The following is a 17847-nucleotide window of genomic DNA, read 5'->3' as shown; positions in this document are numbered from 1 at the left end:
GCTTTTGAATGTCAGTTTTCTGATTTTTATGACAAAGATATTAAAAGGCGGTAGGTGAGTTTACAATAGGATATAAGGTTAATTGAGCACATTTCTTCAAAATTTTGATAAGCTCCAGATTTCAAATAAATGTCCCTTAACCCAGCATCCAAGGCTCTATGATAGTTTATTTTTATACTGTTCTAACAAGAGAACGTTGATATTCTATAATGGTAAGTGTACTCAAATCAATGACTTCCACCTACAACATACAAAATATTTAAGAAAATGAATTTCAGGTCTGGACTTGGAAGCCAAACCTCTTACCACTTCCATCTAGTTACTTTTCTAGTTTTAATTGGAACTAAATCAAAAGCAAAGAAAAAATTGGAATTTTAAGAGAAGGACAGAATCCAAAAAACATCACTAACCTTTCCTCATGTTTAAAGCAATGTGTGTAAATGATGTTTTCCAGGTTGACTCATATCGTGTTTATGTTTTGATGATGACTCTGCTTTGGAAAAACATTGTTAGCCTGTAAATTTGCTTTTCAAAACATTGTAATTCTTGGATAGATCATTAATAGAACAAAACTGAAAGGCATTAAAAAGATATAACTCTCTCATTCCTGTTTCCTGGCACCCAGTTTCCTACTCTGTTGGCATCTACCTCTACCAGTTTGCTGTCTCATAGAGCTCTGCTCTGCAAGGTTTCAGGTACAGTCTTGTTTAAGTGTACATGTGCTTTAAATTCACCCATGTAAATGATAGTACTTAATCTAATTTGGCAATGTTTGCAGTTTTCAATCTTAAAAATGTCTGCCAAATTGTGGCCATTCATGTAGGTTGCCCCGGTTTCTGTTCCTACCTGTGGGCAATGTTGTCTGCCTGTTTGCCCGTAATCTTTCAAACATGGTGATCATCACATGCCTTTGATTTTTGCCAGTATGAGAATAAATAGTATCATATAGTTTAAAATTGTATCTGTGTTATTTTTATAACAAAAAAGTGGAAGTTGGATTTCTTCCTGAGATGAATTGAAAATTCTCTTTCCAGTATAGTATATCTCTTGACATGGTTCATATTTAGTGCCATGATAACTTTTAAAATATGTATCAATTTAGCAGTTTCTTTGGCTTTAAGATTTCTATCACTTAGAAAACTCTTCCTCAGGTGTCCTTTTGCCTTCCTGCTAGGGACCATTATGAAGAGATTTTTACCTTGGTGTTTTTTTTCACTGCTGTTTGTCATTTTCAGAATGACCTCACTCTGCAGTGATTGGCCTTTAAACTTTTCTGTGTTTTAAACTTTGTGGGTGTGTTCACCATCCTCCCTCTTAGTGCCTCCTCTCCTTGATCAGATCCACCTGGTCCTTCCCTTCCTTGCTGCCTTCCAGATGTTTGGTACCATGACCTAGATGTTACACAGACCCCTTGGTGTCAGAGATGATCAAAAGTGAGTACAGGAGGGCCTGAGGTTTGAAGGGTTTTTGTCCAGTACGCAAGGAACACTTGAACTGCTGGCTAAAGGACCTTTCCGCTTCTAGTTTTGGTCTTCAGCTATCTCCTGGGTATGGGTGGCCACTTGGGCTCTCCTCTCCCCCACCCAGTACCTCTGGTTAGGATGTAGGGCAAATCTGAGCCTTTATATGGTGTGACCCTGATGTTCTTCCACCGATGCCTGGTTGTGGAATGCACTTCTCAACTTGATGGGGCCAGGAAAATCCTCTGACACTGAGCATTGTGATCAAAAGTCACTTAGAGTTGGAAATAAATAATCCCTGTCACCAGGTTTAGCATTTGAGCTTGCAGGAAATTTTTAGCTGAGTTTACAAAGAAATTAATGTAGCAGGTACATGACTTGAATTACAGCCAGAGGAGAAAATTTTAAATTTAGGGAAAGGATTCCTAAACTAGTGTACTTTGATTCTAACCACTAGCTTCTGCTGAAAGCAACACACATTTTAAAATCTATCCTTGAATTTGCCACATTTTGAATGTAAGTATTCTGACATGATTGCACATGACTATTTCATAGAGGATTTTAGGCAATCTTTTATTGTGGGGTGTCAAAGAAGGGTGGAGTTTCTGAACATCACTTACATTGCTATTCTTGTTAAACTGTTCAGCTGCCTAAGTGCATTCATGAACCACCATGAATAGAAAAATGAGGAAACCTCATTGCTTCTACTTTAATGGTAATTTTTCTTAATTATAAAAAAAAATAACAATTACAAATTAAAAACAAAATCAGTTCCACAAAACAGCTGGATAAAGATATACTTTGTTATATTCTGCGCTTGTTATAGGTAATTGTTAAGCAATTTTGAAAAGCAAGGACAAGAAGCATGTCATTATTGCTGTATCACTGAGAGTTGCAAAATATATTCCTACTGATTTGAATTTAAATATCATTTCTTTATGTAAATAACTTGAATTGTTGGTCAGACACAATAAAGAATATTTATATACTGCTGATAGCAATTCCAAATTAGTAATTACAAAGTGTGTCAAGCAGAAAATACTGCATTTGGGAGGAGTACCATAAAAACAAAACAAAAAGACCTGTATTGTACTCAATAGATTACATACCAGACAGTGCTACAATAGAAATAAAATGTATTTTTACTTAAATTTAATTCACCAAAATTAAATATTTATTGATAAGGGAGACTTCTCCCCTTTGAGCATCCAACTGTATTAATTACAAATTTCAGCAGAGATGGAGACTGTTTATTCTTCCTGGGCTGTGTTAAATAGGAACGTAAGTATTTATGTCTTGTGCATTTGGGTCCCACCATCCTTTGTGCACTTGCCAGTAGAAAGGTTCCCCCCACCCAGAGCTATTTAGTTAAAAATAATTCACTCCTCACAACTCTCATTCCTTTTCTTTAATTTAGAGAATTTCCGTCACCCCTCTCTGCCTAGTCTATTCGTAACTTTTACACTTTGGGTCAACTAAAAATGTGTACTTTTGCCCTCCTAAATAATGCACTAAAACAACTTGTAGTGTGTTAACCACCCAAGCTGACTGAAGCATCACTGCCTATTGAGTTAATAATGTTAAAAACCATGCTGAAAGTTGGAATGGGAGTGTCATTTGCTTGTGCTGCTAGATGCTGATTGGGCTTTGTTTTTGTTTTTTAATTTACTTAGGTTTCTTACTCCATATAAACTGCCAGAGGAAAATATGAACACATTCATCATGGAAACCCTCAATCATGTACTGACAGAGGACAAGCAACACATGCTTGCTCAGACATTCAATTACTTCATAACCTCAGTTTATGTCTCCTCATTTTAGTGAAGCACAGTTAAGGAAGTGCTAACTGATCATGTACTCCTTTCATTTTAAATTCTATTAATTGTTTTTACTTTATGTTGAAGTATATGTGCATACAGAACTCTGCACAGAGCATGAGTACACAGCCCAGTGATTTTTCACTGGTTGGATCTCTATGGCAAAATCATCTCTTCAGTAGACAAGAAACATTAGTAGCCTAGAAGAGTTCTCTTGTGCCTTCCTCACTTAAAGCTTCTTCATAGCACTCCCCAGTTACTCACTGTTCTGATGATCAAAAACATGGATTGCTTTTTGTTTTCTTTTGTGGAGATCTTGACTAAATTTGTAGCTTAAGCTGTCCTTGAACTCAAGACCTGCATCCATTTACCAAGGACTGAGGCAGGTATCACTGTGCTTGGACTTTGCATGTATTATTTTTGCTCTGCTCTGCATCCTTTTAATTTAATGGATTTTGGAACTGATTTCTTAAAAATAGTCAATAGTAGGAAAAAGAGGTTCCCCCATCACTCTTTCCAGCTTGTTATATCTTCTTTCATAGGTAGCTTATGCTTTGTTGTTGTTGGTTTTAGAATTTGAGACATTTATTTATTCTCACACAGCATCAGTTATGGATTATGTTATGGTTATAGTATGACTAAATCTTATATCCCTCAGAAAAGCATAGCAATGTTGAGTGACTAGGGTGTCCTTGGAGAATTTCAATCTTATAGAATTGGCTTCACAGTCCAAAAAGCCTCTTTGAAATGACTTAGAGTTAGCCTGTCTTTAGACAATTATCTACTCATATCTCCTTCTCTACTCTTTCAGTTCATTCTAATTTTAGTGTATGTCTTCTATAAAAGATACTTGTTATTTTGAGGTTTCGGTCTTTTCAATGGCCTTGCAATGTGGATGCCAATCTGTTGTGAGATTTGTAATTTATCTTTATCACAAAGTGAAATTTTAGGAAACTTGAAATTGAAAAGAATATTATAACAACTACTTATTTTTGTATGTTCAATACAAAGATAAGGAAGAAAATTTTTCATTTATCTGGCTGGGATCAGAGAAAACATGCAAATACAGCTTTCCTTGTTGGATGCTATATGTTCTATGGTAAGTACTTAACTACTATCTTAGTGTGTCAGTGTAAGTCAGTACAACTGTGATCCTTTGAATTCAAGACTGTAATTTTGAAAGGTAATGCCTTGGTTTGTTCCCAGAGGGAACATTTTTTTACACTGACTCAGGAGGACAACCTTTATGTGTGGGGAAGAGACGTGCGAGAAATCTCAGTACCTTCCACCAGTTTTTGATTTGAACCTAAAGCCTTTTTGTGAAAAAAAATCATTAACATCTACAATTTCTAAAAGTAATTACATGTGGTAAATATACTTTATTGTTATTTAATCTGAAAGTGCAGACATTCTGTTTATGCTTAATCGAACATGCTAACTTTTCCTAATCAATTCTAATTTCAAATAGTGTTTCATTCCTGAAAGGATTAATTCAATTTGTCAGGCAGAATTACTTGCTTAATGTGTAAGAAAAGCATTGTCTGAATCTTAATCCCAGAATCCCAGTAGAATTCGGGAAAGAAAACTTAAGCAAATAAACATATTAAAGATTACCCGCAGGGCTGTGGGTTTGGCTCAGTGGTAGATTACTTGCCCAGCACATACAAGACCCTGGGATCAATTCCCAGCACCACAGACACACAGAAAGATTAGTTTGCAAGTAAAAAAAATGAAACTGAGCTTCCTTAAACCGTAACTTTTTGAGTTGTAATCAACTACACATCATTTGAGTTTATTTCTGGGCTCTTCATTGTATTTCATTGGTGGATTTGTTGGCCTTTATGTCAGTACTAGAGTTTTGATTATCATAGCTGTGAAATATGTTTTAAAATTAAGAACTGTGAGTTATCCGGGATTTTTTCTATTGCGTGCTTATTTTGGCTATTCAGTGTTCCTTAAGATTTCATATGAATTTTTAAGTTGGATTTGTTTCTACATAAAATGTCAATAGGATTTTGATAGAGATTGCACTCAATCTGTAGGTCACTTTGGGTAGTAGGAACATGTTCTTGTCTCCCTACCATGAGCACAACACTCATTTATTTGTATCTTTAATTTCTTTCAGCAACGTAAAGCCATTAAGTTTTGTAAAGGCTATCTTGCTTCAAAAGCATATTCATACTCACTCTTTGAGTAAAAGAAGTATTCACTAAAACATAATCATTATCTACATAGTTCAAAAACACAGACTTATATACAGGTTATATTAAAATAAATTACATAAATATCAAAACAGTCTCCAAATTTAATAAATAATAAACAGTCATGAGGTGAATATCAATAAGTAGGTTACAGAACCTCTGACTTTATTCTAAGTTCTAATCATTGAGAAGCTACTTTTATCTTCCAACCTCTATGGGAGGCATAGGTAAATAAAAAATTTACAGTAACAGTTAAGTTAAATCTTCAAAGAATGGTTAAAAGGGAAACAAAATCCCATTTGTAATAGTAACAACAAAAACTAAATGCCTACTTAGAAGTTTAACAAGTAATGTTCACAGTAAGTGTAAACATTTAACAGAGAGACCCTAAAGAAGACTGGGAAAACAAACAGACAGAACATGTTTGTATATAGAAGAGTTATCAAGATTTTTTCTCCCTAAGTTTATGTAGTTAATTAGCATAACTATTTATTTGCTTATAAAATAGGTAAGTTGATCCTGAAGTTCACATGGGAAAAAAAAGAGAGAATAGGAATCAAGTATAACAAGGAGTATGGGAATATAGCATGTGCCAAGTAACACAAGATCCTGATAACACATAAATAAATAAATAAGGAACCTCAATTATTAAAACAGAGTATTCTTGCCACCTGATACTATGCACAATAGAAGAAAAACCCTAAATTGATCCCAACACATTCAAGAAACTAATAAATGATGAAGATGATAAATCAGAGCTGGTCTAGATGTCTCAGGTCTAAAATCCCAGCACTTGGTAGGCTGAGGCAAGAGAATCTTGAAATCAAGACCAGCCTTGGACACATACTAACACATTGTGGTAGATAAGAGAGAATGGCAAACAAAGACACAGAGAGAGAGAGAGAGAGAGAGAGAGAGAGAGAGAGAGAGAGAGATCTTATTCCTTATCTCTAAAATGAGGACTGAATGAGGAGATGGTTATGGTCCTATCTGTCCAGCTACAACTCAAGTCCAGAGTCTTTCATATGCTAGGCATATGCTCTACTACTGAGCTATAGCTTCAGCTCCAACACACCTGTCTTTCATTCACTCAAATTATTTCATACATTTTCCTTGTCTGCCAATTGAACTGTTAATTCTTTGAGAGCAAAGATAACTTCTTGTATTGTATTCCCTTAATGTGCCAATATATTAATTTTCTTATTACACATGTACTGCATGCTTGTGGTAAAAATTTCAGAGGATAAAAACATACATATGAATAGAAAAATAAATTTAGTTTCTCCCACTATTCTCTCACAACACTCTTGTCACTAGGAGTGTGAGTGATTTTCTTCACTAATCCAGCAATGCTTCAGATGTGACCCCCCAGATGGTGTCCTGTAGCTGAATTCAGGTAGACACTGTGTATCAGAGTCAATGCCAGATCCCACAGGTTGAGGGCACAGCTCCACAAGACTACGCTCACTTCAGACATCAGTTGCAAGTCTGGGCTGCTTGAATTGACTAACTGGAGTAAGTCAGGGTTTCCACAGCTGTTTTTGAGAGCAGCTCACAGAACTTGTTCTTGCTCAGGGAAACACATTTGCTGGCTTATTATAAATGATACTACACAGACTATAGGTGAAAAGATGATTAGAGTGAGGTATGGGGGAGAGGAGCAGAGCTTCCAGGCCCTTTCCAGCTATGTGATATCAATTTCCAGGAACCTCCATGGGTTCAGCTGTCAGACTCTGAATCCTGTCTTTCTGGGTTTTATGGAGGTTTCATTACAGAGGCATGACTTAGTAAATCGTATCCTGAGCCTGTCCAGGTGCCCAAGCATGGTCAACTCAATAGCATACAAAAAGATAGCACTCTGATGATGTCAACGATTTTAGGAGCTGAGCTGTGAAGTGGTATGAAGAACAAATACATACTTCTCAATATCATAGCATATGTCAGAAAGAAAGAGTAATTTCCCTTGCTGCAACATCTGGAGATGATCACTGGCATTCAATTGTGCATCTATCAGAATCATTCTCTGTGTGTTTTTATTTATATACATATATTTTTATGTATTTTATCACATCAAACTTTCATTGTGGAAATACTACAACATAATTGACCATTTTAACCCCTTCTGAATGCATAATTCAGAGGGATTTTAAGTGCATACATTCACATTATTGAGCAAACACAATTACTTTCCCTCTCCATTGGACATGCAGCATAAAATAACAATTCCACTTTAAAGGAAACAAGAAAATAGTGTAGGGGGATGGTTCAAGTGGTAGACTGCTTACCTAGCAAATGGAGTCCCAGTGCTGCCAAAATCAACCAAAAACTAAAAGGAAATTAGAAAATAGTTTATTCTAAGACAAATTTGAGGGGGACATGGCCTGGGAACACAGATTCAAATTATTCTTAATGACATGCTCCAGCTGTGAAAGAAGTTACATGAACTGTCATAGTCAAAGAACAAATAAAGTCATAAATCAGCACATTTAATAAACATCTGGGTAGGCCACTACAGCCAAGGAGGGAAATCTTTCCTATAGATAGCAGATATTCCATTACAACATTCTTAGCCTGAGGATTAGTGGAAGGTAGTGCTGTTAGCTTAGCAGTACATTCCAAGAGGCTTGCTAATGGTAGAATGTTAGGTGAGATACAAAAGTAAATACCCATTTTTGTAAGGGCCCTAAGATAGTCCAAGCTCTTGACCCACCACATTCCATCACCTCCAATCATGATGTTCTACTCAACTGAGGTCAAACAATTTTCAGGATCTCTAATGCAAATGCAGCTTCTTCAAAGGACTTCAGCTCCATATATACATTATCTCATATCTTAACTCTGTGATGTAGAAATTGAGAGGCAAATTGCAGATTGGTTAAGAAAGCAGCCATGGAATACCAGTAGACTGGAATTCCACATCAAACACTGCCCAGCTGTGTGACTTGGGCAAATTTATAATCTTCTATATAACTTTGTTTCTTCTTGTGTACCATAGTCGCACCTTCTTCATAGGATTTTAGTAAAGATTAAATAAATTATACACAAAAGATTAGCATTCAATAACTGATTTCAATCTTTAATGTTAATAATCACTGTCCTCAAGCTTGAGAAAGCAGACAGTGTCTTGAGGTATTCAATCTAGTCTTCATTTAGGTAATTTTCATTTTTCACTGTTACAAATGCCATAATAAGTAATCTCGTGCATGCAATTTTATGCACTGTTGGTAACCATACAAATACAATAATTAGTGAGTTGAAGAGAACACACATTTCTAAGTCTTTAAATTTGTAGTACCAACTCCTCATCAGAAGGATTATTCTAATTAACACTCCCACTAGTGGCCTTAACCACTCTACATGTTCTGTCATAGAGGCTAACACAAGGCTAGTGTATTAAATAAATTTCCATCACTGTGACAAAATACCTGAGATAATCAGTTTAGAAGGAAATATTCATTTTGGTTCATGGTTTCAGTGCAAGGTTGCTTGGCCATCTTGCCTTTTGGTCTATGGCAAGGCAGTGCATCATGGCAAATAGTATGCTGTAGATGAAACGGCTCACCTTCTGTTGGCCAAGAAGGAATGAGAAGGAAAGGTAGGGGGTAGGTTTCAATATCTTCTTCAAGGGCATACCCCCTAACATCTTTCCACTAAGTCCCACCTTCTACAGGTTCCACCACCACCCAGTCCTAGTGGTGTCACTATATCCAAACTATGACAGCAAGTTTCAGAAAGCTACTGATAACATTTTTCTATGCATTTATGCTTATAAAGAAATAGTTACATACATTTTAAGCAAAAAAATGTGATAATGTCTTGAGACCACTTTTTTTACATTTATTAAATTGGGAGTGTAATAAATGGCATATTTCATAGTTTCATATTTCATGGCTATTAATTTTAGAAATACTTTATTTAGAACTTATCTCAAGCTTTTTCTCTAGGATAAAAGAAATCATATGCACACAAAACTGAGTAATTGACTCACTGTTGTGGGAAAGAAGGTGGGCAGTTGTTGGAAAGTCAGTTGAATGTGGTTGTCTCAGTAGTTGAAGAGGAAATATCTCAGTAACTATTTAGTAGTCCATATTTGAAGAGCATCATCTAATGACCAACATTTTGTAAAGATTAGAGAATAAAATGGGCTTGCTAATTTACATTGAAAATTTTTCCTGTTTATAAGAAAATTTCATTAAGAATTGAGAAATAGAGGAATAGAAGAGATTTTTAAAAACCATGTAATCTGTCGCTCAGGAGACTGAGGCAGAAGGATCTTAAGTTCAAGGCCAGGCTGGGCTATATGGTAAGACCTTGTCTCAAAAAATGTTATTCCTATTGTTTAGACCTTTATATTTTAGAGAGCACCTATTTTTTATCATCATAAATAACAGAGATCAGCTAAGGAAATGCTGTTAATTCCATTTTATAGATGTGAAGATAAATGCATGTTGAATGACCTAACAAACACAAATATTTGCATAAAACTTGGGCCTGTTGAAGTAGTTAGTCTTTCACTGTGCCATCACTGCCTCCAGGAAAAAAGGGAATATGAAAATAAGACTTAGTGCCAACTTCACAAGTTTCTTATGTTAGTATGGTTTTCTAGCATAGTCTTTAGGTAGTTAGGCCCTGTTCCTGTGGAACTTATAAAGGCTCAGTCTCTTTCACCACACGTTTGCAAAGGAGACAACATTTTGTGGCACTTAAGTGTTTGGTAGTAGTTTTGTGCAATGTAACTGTCTCTTTGCTTAATTAAACGTAGAAGAGCACAACCAGGTACTCTCTTGCAGTGGCCTTCCTGTGTTCCTTTAATCTCAAAGTTTTTAATGCCTTTCCTATTACAGATTTGAGGATATGCCTATTACAAAGTTATTTGTTATCTTGCTTTTTTAAATTTTTATTATTTTATTTTATTGGTTGTACTGGGGTTTGAATTCAGGGCCTCACACTTGCTAGGCAGGTGCTCTATTACTTGAGCCATCTCCCCCAACCCTCCAGTTTACCTCTTGAGCTGCAGATGTTATGAATTTGACAAGTGGTACATGCAAAAATACACAAAAGTTACTATACTATATGCCTCATTCTGATTGTAGTTATTTGATACTTCTTATTGAATTGAAAGCAAATCTTTATTTTAAAAGTTTATAACATACCGCATCACATTTTTTATGGAATTTGGCTGAAAGATGTTAGTTAAATTAAATAGCCAGCTGAGGCTAACTTGATTTGTCACTTTCAGAAAATTGTTTTCCCTGTGCTTAGAAGTATAATGTTCATATAGAAGAGTCAATAAAACACAAATATGTAGGTTATCAAATAACTATGAAGGAAACACCTTTGTTAGTACCACTTAGGTCAAGAAACCAAACATTGCCAATACAGTCAGAAACCCTTCTCACCACATTTCCTCCCTATCCTGTCCTGCAGAAAGCACTGTTTTTAATTATGGCAGGCGCCGACTTATGTTTCTTTTAATTATGCAAATGTAAACAATATAAGATAGCTTACATGTTACCTCCACTCAGTCTGTAAATAATGCTCATTTTATGGTTTTGCTGTATGTGGACTCACCATGCAAATTTAAATTCAATCCTGTTAAATGTATTTAATGAGGTCTTATTTTCCCTCTTCAGTTATGACCACCACAACCTGCAGTGTACTTCTTTGTATTTGGTGTGTCTTGTAATGCAGTTGAAACTGAATACTTGAATTCTGTTTGTCAGACTTTGTTAGACAATCTGGATTTCTAAGCTTCTCCAATTCAGCTTAAATCTGAAATCCACAGTGTTTGGAAAATGAATAACTACCTTTCAAATACAAAAAAAACTATAATTATGCTCTAAAATTCCAGTTAAATCAGTGAACTATAAGGCCTCATTTTTTCTTCAAAAAATTATCTTCAAACCTGCAGTAAATAGGAAAAAATGATGTGGTTAACTTCCAAGTATTTATCTTCTAACTTTATCATCATCAGTATTCTGCTGCTTTGTTTTGTTTTGTTTTGTTTTTTGGTGGGATTGGAGTTTGATTCAGAGCTTTGCACTTGCAAAGCAGGTGCTCAACAATGGAGTCACAACTTCAGTCCATTTGCTGTGGTTACTTTGGAGGTGTGGATTCTAGAACTGTTTGCCTAGGCTGGCCTCAAACCATGTTCCTAATGATCTCAGCCTCCCAAATATCTATGATTGTAGGCATGTTCCACTGGCACCCTGCATTCTACTGTTTTTATTTCATCTAATCCTCCCCCTTTATACACCATTCCCACCTGGAGTATTTTAAAACAAATCTCAACCATCATACCATTTTACCTGTAAATACTTGAAGACTTTTAACCCTAACTTCAGTACTAGTATCACTCTAAGCAAAGGTAGCAATAATTCCATCATATTTAATACCCAATTCATTTCTTTTCCTAGTTGTCTCAAAAAGATCTTTTTAGCATAGGCTTGTTGGAATAAAATTTCAAATAGTATGCATATATCACATTTGCTTGTTACAACTCTTCAGTCTCTTAAGTGTATCTTATTTAATTAATGTATTTTTATCACTGTCAATATTTATTTTTTAATTTTATTTTATTGTTGTAAGCATATCATTGCTGTACTGTGAGTACATTGTGACATTTACAAAAGTGCTTACAATATGTCTTGGTTAGATTCACCCCTCCATCATTCTCTTCTATTCTCCTTCATCTCCTTTTTAGAATAGTTTCAATAGGTCTCATTTTCCCATTTTCATAGGTGAGTAATATTTCTACTATATTCATGCTCCTTTACCCTGTCCTTATATTCTCCCTTCCCCTATTTATACCAACCTCCCTGACAGGACTTGTTTTACCTTTCTGTACATTTTTGAAAAAAGACCAAAAAAATTGTATTTTAAATGTTGCTTCAACTCTTAGTGTAATCTGTGAAAACTAGTATAACTTTTCTATGGAAAGAAATGCAGTGTTCATGGATGACTATTTAGATCAAATCTCATCACAAATGGAGTGACTCCTTCACTGTGGAGAAAAGACAGCCTCATTCCCGTTATCACAGTATTTCTCATGTCGTAGATTGTACGGGGGGTTGTGTGTTGATGAGCTAGTCCATTGAGTCACTCAAGCATGATCAATAAGGTGAAAACCTAGTTTCTTTCCCCCTTAAGCAACTATGCTTTAACATATGTGTTTTTCATAAAAGAAGAATTTGGTCCTCTTTGTTCTTAAGAAAATTCTGTAAACAGTATGAAGAGATTTGAACAATTTAAAAGAAACTCACTCTGTCCCATGTTTTCTTTTAACTTTTCTTTAGCATAATCTCTCTTGATGTCTTTGCCCCCAGACTTGCACTGTACCACATTCTCTCTTTAGCTTTTCCTTAGCTTAGTTTTTCTAAAGCCAATGTAAAAGTTCTTTAGTAATTCCCTTTTAGCAATTCTCCTTCAGCAATTTCCCTTCAGCCATTCATTTTCCCCCTTCAGCAATCTCTCTCCAGCACTTTCCCTGGAGCAATTCATTTTCCCACTTCAGCAATCTCCCCCCAACAAACTTTCCTTCCAAAGCCTCCCATATCCAAAAGCCAAAAGCCTTCCCCATCCAAAAGCCAAAAGCCTCACATCTTCCTTCAGTGAGTCTTTTACATCCAGTGGTAAACAAGGTGGAGCAGCAGTTCTTGGGGAGGGGTGTGACATTATAACAAGAGGAACTTGCATTCCTGTTTCAACTGTGAATACTTAGGAAAAGCAGCTGAGCTGCATCTCTCCTTCTAGCTCTCTTCTGTGGCAGGGGCTGTGCCAAATCTCAGCATACAGATTATTTCTTAGGAAAAGCATCTTCTCTGAATCTTACTCTAGCCTTATTCTGTGGCTGGGCTGTACTGAACTCAGCCTAAAGAACAATGAGTACAGCTATGTTTATGTCCAGTTCTCATAGAGTTCTTATAATCTGCTTTCCACAGAAGACCGTAGAAATGAATTGTACTATCAAATGTTATGAAGCCAATTCTTGTCCTAGTGTTGCCAGGAAGCCTTAAAACAAATTCTTAAGAGTGTTTTGGCAAGTTTTCCTATATATATGCCCATGAAATATCTGCTAAGCTTACAAGCTAACATCTATTTCAGTATTATGGAAAGTGTCTCAATATAAAAAACTCTTTAAACCAGTCAATGCTCACATACCACAAAACCATATCCTTCCAAGGAGAAACACATCAAATAAATCAAAGAGCCACTGAAAGACAGCAAGAATACAGAAATTCAAACTATTTCTTCTATATTATATAAGTTTATATGCAGTTAATTAAGAAGTATCATGGAAAAATACTATAAGATATGTACAAAACTTTGTAGGCAGTTTGAAGTGATTTTCTAAAGAATGCTTCAGGAAATAGAGATGTAGCTCAGTGGAAGAGCACTTGTCTGGCAGAGCGAGTTTAAGGAAAGAGAGTTTAGAGAACAGAAAAGAAGACTTTAAAAGTGAGGTTTTAAAGAATAGAAGAAAGACATTAGAAGAAAGGTTTTAAAGAATTGTAAAAGTGTAAGGCCTTAAAAAATAAAGATAAGGAAAAGATACAGAGTAAATGAAGAGAATAATAGAGAAAGGAAGCAATAAGGCTGCTGTGCATCTCCACTCAAGCACCCAGCACATCTGATCACATTTTCTGCCTGTCTCTCCATCCTGTGTCCTTTCTGGATCTCCCATCGCTCCTTGTTAGACCCAGTTAAGTTCAGTAATAACCAGGAATGAGAGAAAAACTCGCTCTCGTCTTCAAGAAGAGAGTGTCTCTCAACTGCAGATGCTAATGGTTTCAGACATCGAAGGCATGTGTTTTACACTTACATTTATTGAACTACCTTAGGAGTTTGCCATTTTAGAAATATTTACTGACCATTCAGTAAATTAACAGTGCATGGTATGAGTCTACTCTATGAAGGAAAAGTTTGACTATAAAGTCATTAGATTGTTGGAGCTATAACAGTCCTTCAGTCCAGTCTCTTTTTAGAAAAGAAAAAACAGGGTTATGGAGATAAAGTAAATCTGAACAAGGAAACAAAAACAAGTTAATGTTAGAATTCAAGTTAAATCTAGGATTCTTTTCCTTTTCTTCCCATTCATCAGTTCATACATTCAAGAAGTGTTTGAGGTCTGTGGATGTAGAGCACTTCCCCTTCATGCATAAGACCCTGGGTTCAATCCCCAGTGTCACAAAAGCAAAAACAACAATATAAGCATTTGCAGATAAATATGAATATCAAAATATTGTATCTCAAGCTCAGAAATAAACTCTTGCTCCACACTCCACCCTGTATCTGTCAAATGATTTTTAGAGGTATTGGGATTTGAACTCAGGGCTTCAGGCTGGCTAGGCAAACCCCAGTACTGCAAAAACAAAACAAAAACCTTTTGTGAAACAAGTATGGTGATTCATGTGTGTAATTCCAGCTATTTAGGAAGTGGAGACAGAAGGATCATGAGCTCGAAGTCAGTCTGAGACCTATCTCAAAATCAAACTCAAAATAAAAGGGTTGTAACCAGTCTTTTTTTTCCATCCCCAACACCTAAAGAAAAAACCCTTTTGTGGGTGTGAATGTAGCTCAGTGTTATTTCCAGCCCTAGCACTGTAAAAACGAAAAAAAAGAGCCAAGTCAAGCAAATTAAGCTTTTGCACATAAGAGGACAATATTCAGAGAATGAAAAATCAGCCCATAAAATGGAGAAAAATATTTGAAAATTATGTATCTGATAAAGAATTTAATATGCACAATGAATAAAGAAATATGCCTCAAAAGCAACAGAAACCTTATCTCAACTAGCAAAAATGCTATGTCTTTCTTACTATTGCTCATTTCTACTCCTTGATGGAACTGGAGAGAAGCACAGAACAGGTTCTGCCTGGAAGTGACTGGGGAGGGGAAGGAGAGGGTGGGGGCAAGGGAGGGAGAAATGGCCCAAACAATGTATGCCCAAGTGAATAAATGAATAATGAAAAAATAAAATAAATTTAAAAAGCAACAAAAACATGATTAAAAAATAAGCAGAGGATGAAACTAGACACCTTTTTCCAGAAAGAATATACAAATGGTCAATAAGGACATGAAAAAAGTTCAACATCTTTAATCATTAGGCAAATGTAAGTCACAATGACAATGAGCACTAGGGATGTAGCTCAATGGTAGAGTGCTTGCTTTGCATGCTCAAGCCCCTGGGTTCAGACCTCACCATCAAAAAAACAAAACAAACATCCAAAAACAGTTACAATGAGTTAACTATTTCCATTTATCAGGAGGGTGGCTAGTTTTTAAAAAATGGAAGATAGCAAATGTTGGCAAGGTATGACAACATTGCAACCTCTGTGTATTGATGGTGGGACTGGAAAATGGTACAGCTGCTATAGAAAACTTTTTTGATACACAATACAATGTATGCAAAGCTTAAAACTTTTGCTAAATTAAATGCGCCTGACACAAATCACAATATATATAAATATAGAGAGAGAGAAAGAGAGAGAGAATGATAGATAAGATAGATAGATGATAGATAGATAGATAGATAGATAGATAGATAGATAGACATATATTATGATTCCACTTATCTGAGGTACCTTTAATAGGCAAATTCATAGAGACAGAACATAAATTGGAGATTATTAGGAACTGAGGGAAAGGGGACTAGAGAATTATTTGTGGGTACAGAGTTTCTGTGTGGAATGATAAAAAGGTTCTGAAACTAGGTAATAATGATAGTTATACAGCATTGTGACTACATCAAATGCCACTAAATTGTGAAAGTAAAATAGTTAAGATGGTGAAGTTTATATATTGTGTATATTTTATTACATAAAAAATTAATTTGGGCTGAGGGTTTAGCTCATAGGTTCAGTGCTAGCTTACCTTGCATGAGGCCATTGATTTAATCCTTAGTATTATAAAAATATCTTTTTAATAGTTACTCAAAGTGTATCATAGAGCCAAGTGTGGGAATAAAAGTATAAAAGTGTTAGGAGAAAACATAGGAATAAATCTTGGAATTTAGATACAACATCAAAAGTATTGGCAACAAAGGGAAAAAAATATACCAATTGATCTTGTTCAAAATTAAAGAGTTTTTTGATTTATAGAACACCATCAAGAAGCCAAGTGTGGTGCCATACACCTGAAGTCCTAGCACTTGAGGCAAGCCTGATTTACATAGCAAGTTCAAGGCCAGCCAGAACTACACAGTAAGACCTTGTTTATCTCAAGAAAACAAATAAAAATAACATCATCGAGAAAGTGAGTAAACAGATTGGAGTGTTGCTTAATGGTAGAACACTAGCTTGGCATGAGGAAGGCCCTGAATTTGATCCCCAGTACCACAAAAGATAAGCAGTGAAAAGACAACCCACAAAATGAGAGAAATTATTTGCAAATCATATCTGATATCTAGATTACCCAAATAGCTTCTACAATTTAACAATAAAAATAAAGTTGCCAATCAATTATTGGGTATAGGAGAATAGACAATACACAATTTACAGTATTTTTGGAGCTGAAGATATAGGTGAGTGGTAGAGAATGAGTCTCGTTTAAACAAGGCTCTAAGCTAATATTTGTCAAACACTTTACACCCTGACTTACCAGGCAAGCACAATGAAATGTGACCTCTTACCAAGTAGTGTGACCAAGGTTCAAGAGGTGGACAGTAGCAAGTACTGATGAGGATGTGGAGACATTGGGGTCCTCACACACTGCTAGGAGAATGTAAAGCGGACCAGCCACTGTGGAACACAGTCTGGCAGTTCCTCAAAGAGTTAAACAGAGTTACCATGTGATACCAGCAATTCCACTCCATGGATACATACACAAGAACATAGAAAGCTTTCCATAAAAATAAGTCAATGTCCATAGTAAGAGATCCAAAAAGTGGAAACAATCCAAATGTCAATTGTCTGATGAGTGGATAAACAAAATATCTATTCCTACAATGGAGTGTGATTCAGATGAATCTTGGAAACATTTTGCTGACAAAATGAAGTCAATCACAAGAGACCTAGAGCATTGTTCTCTTTATGTGAAACTCCATAGAACTTGCAATTCCACAGAGACAGAAGGAGTTTAATTGGCAGGAATGTGGAGAAAGGGAACTGGGAGTAACTGTGTGTGGTTACAATGGTAACAGGATTTCTTATTGAAACAGAGATAAAGCTCTGTAATGTCATGTGGTGGCTGTTGTACATTGGCAGTATATCACAAATGAGAGAACTTTTTTTGTTTCTGTTGTGTGGGGATCCATCCCAGGGCTTTGCACTGCTAAGGTTGTGCTCATTCACTGAACTACATCCCTAGCCTTGAAGTGTGTTGTTTAAGAGAGTAAACATTATGACATGTGAATTATATCTCAATAAAGCC

General features: G+C 35.8%; 1 protein-coding gene across 6 annotated transcripts in view; it reads right to left on the bottom strand.

Moving 5' to 3' along the window:
• Nucleotides 1-17847, bottom strand: part of LOC109690272 (immunity-related GTPase family M protein 1-like) — a 218440-nt gene that overhangs the window by 32673 nt on the left and 167920 nt on the right. The gene's annotated exons all lie outside the window — the stretch shown is intronic.

The sequence above is a fragment of the Castor canadensis genome, chromosome 16 (genome assembly GCF_047511655.1).
Source record: "Castor canadensis chromosome 16, mCasCan1.hap1v2, whole genome shotgun sequence".
Taxonomy (NCBI): domain Eukaryota; kingdom Metazoa; phylum Chordata; class Mammalia; order Rodentia; family Castoridae; genus Castor; species Castor canadensis.
Note: the sequence above shows the minus strand (reverse complement) of the source record. Positions and strands in the feature narration are given on the sequence as shown.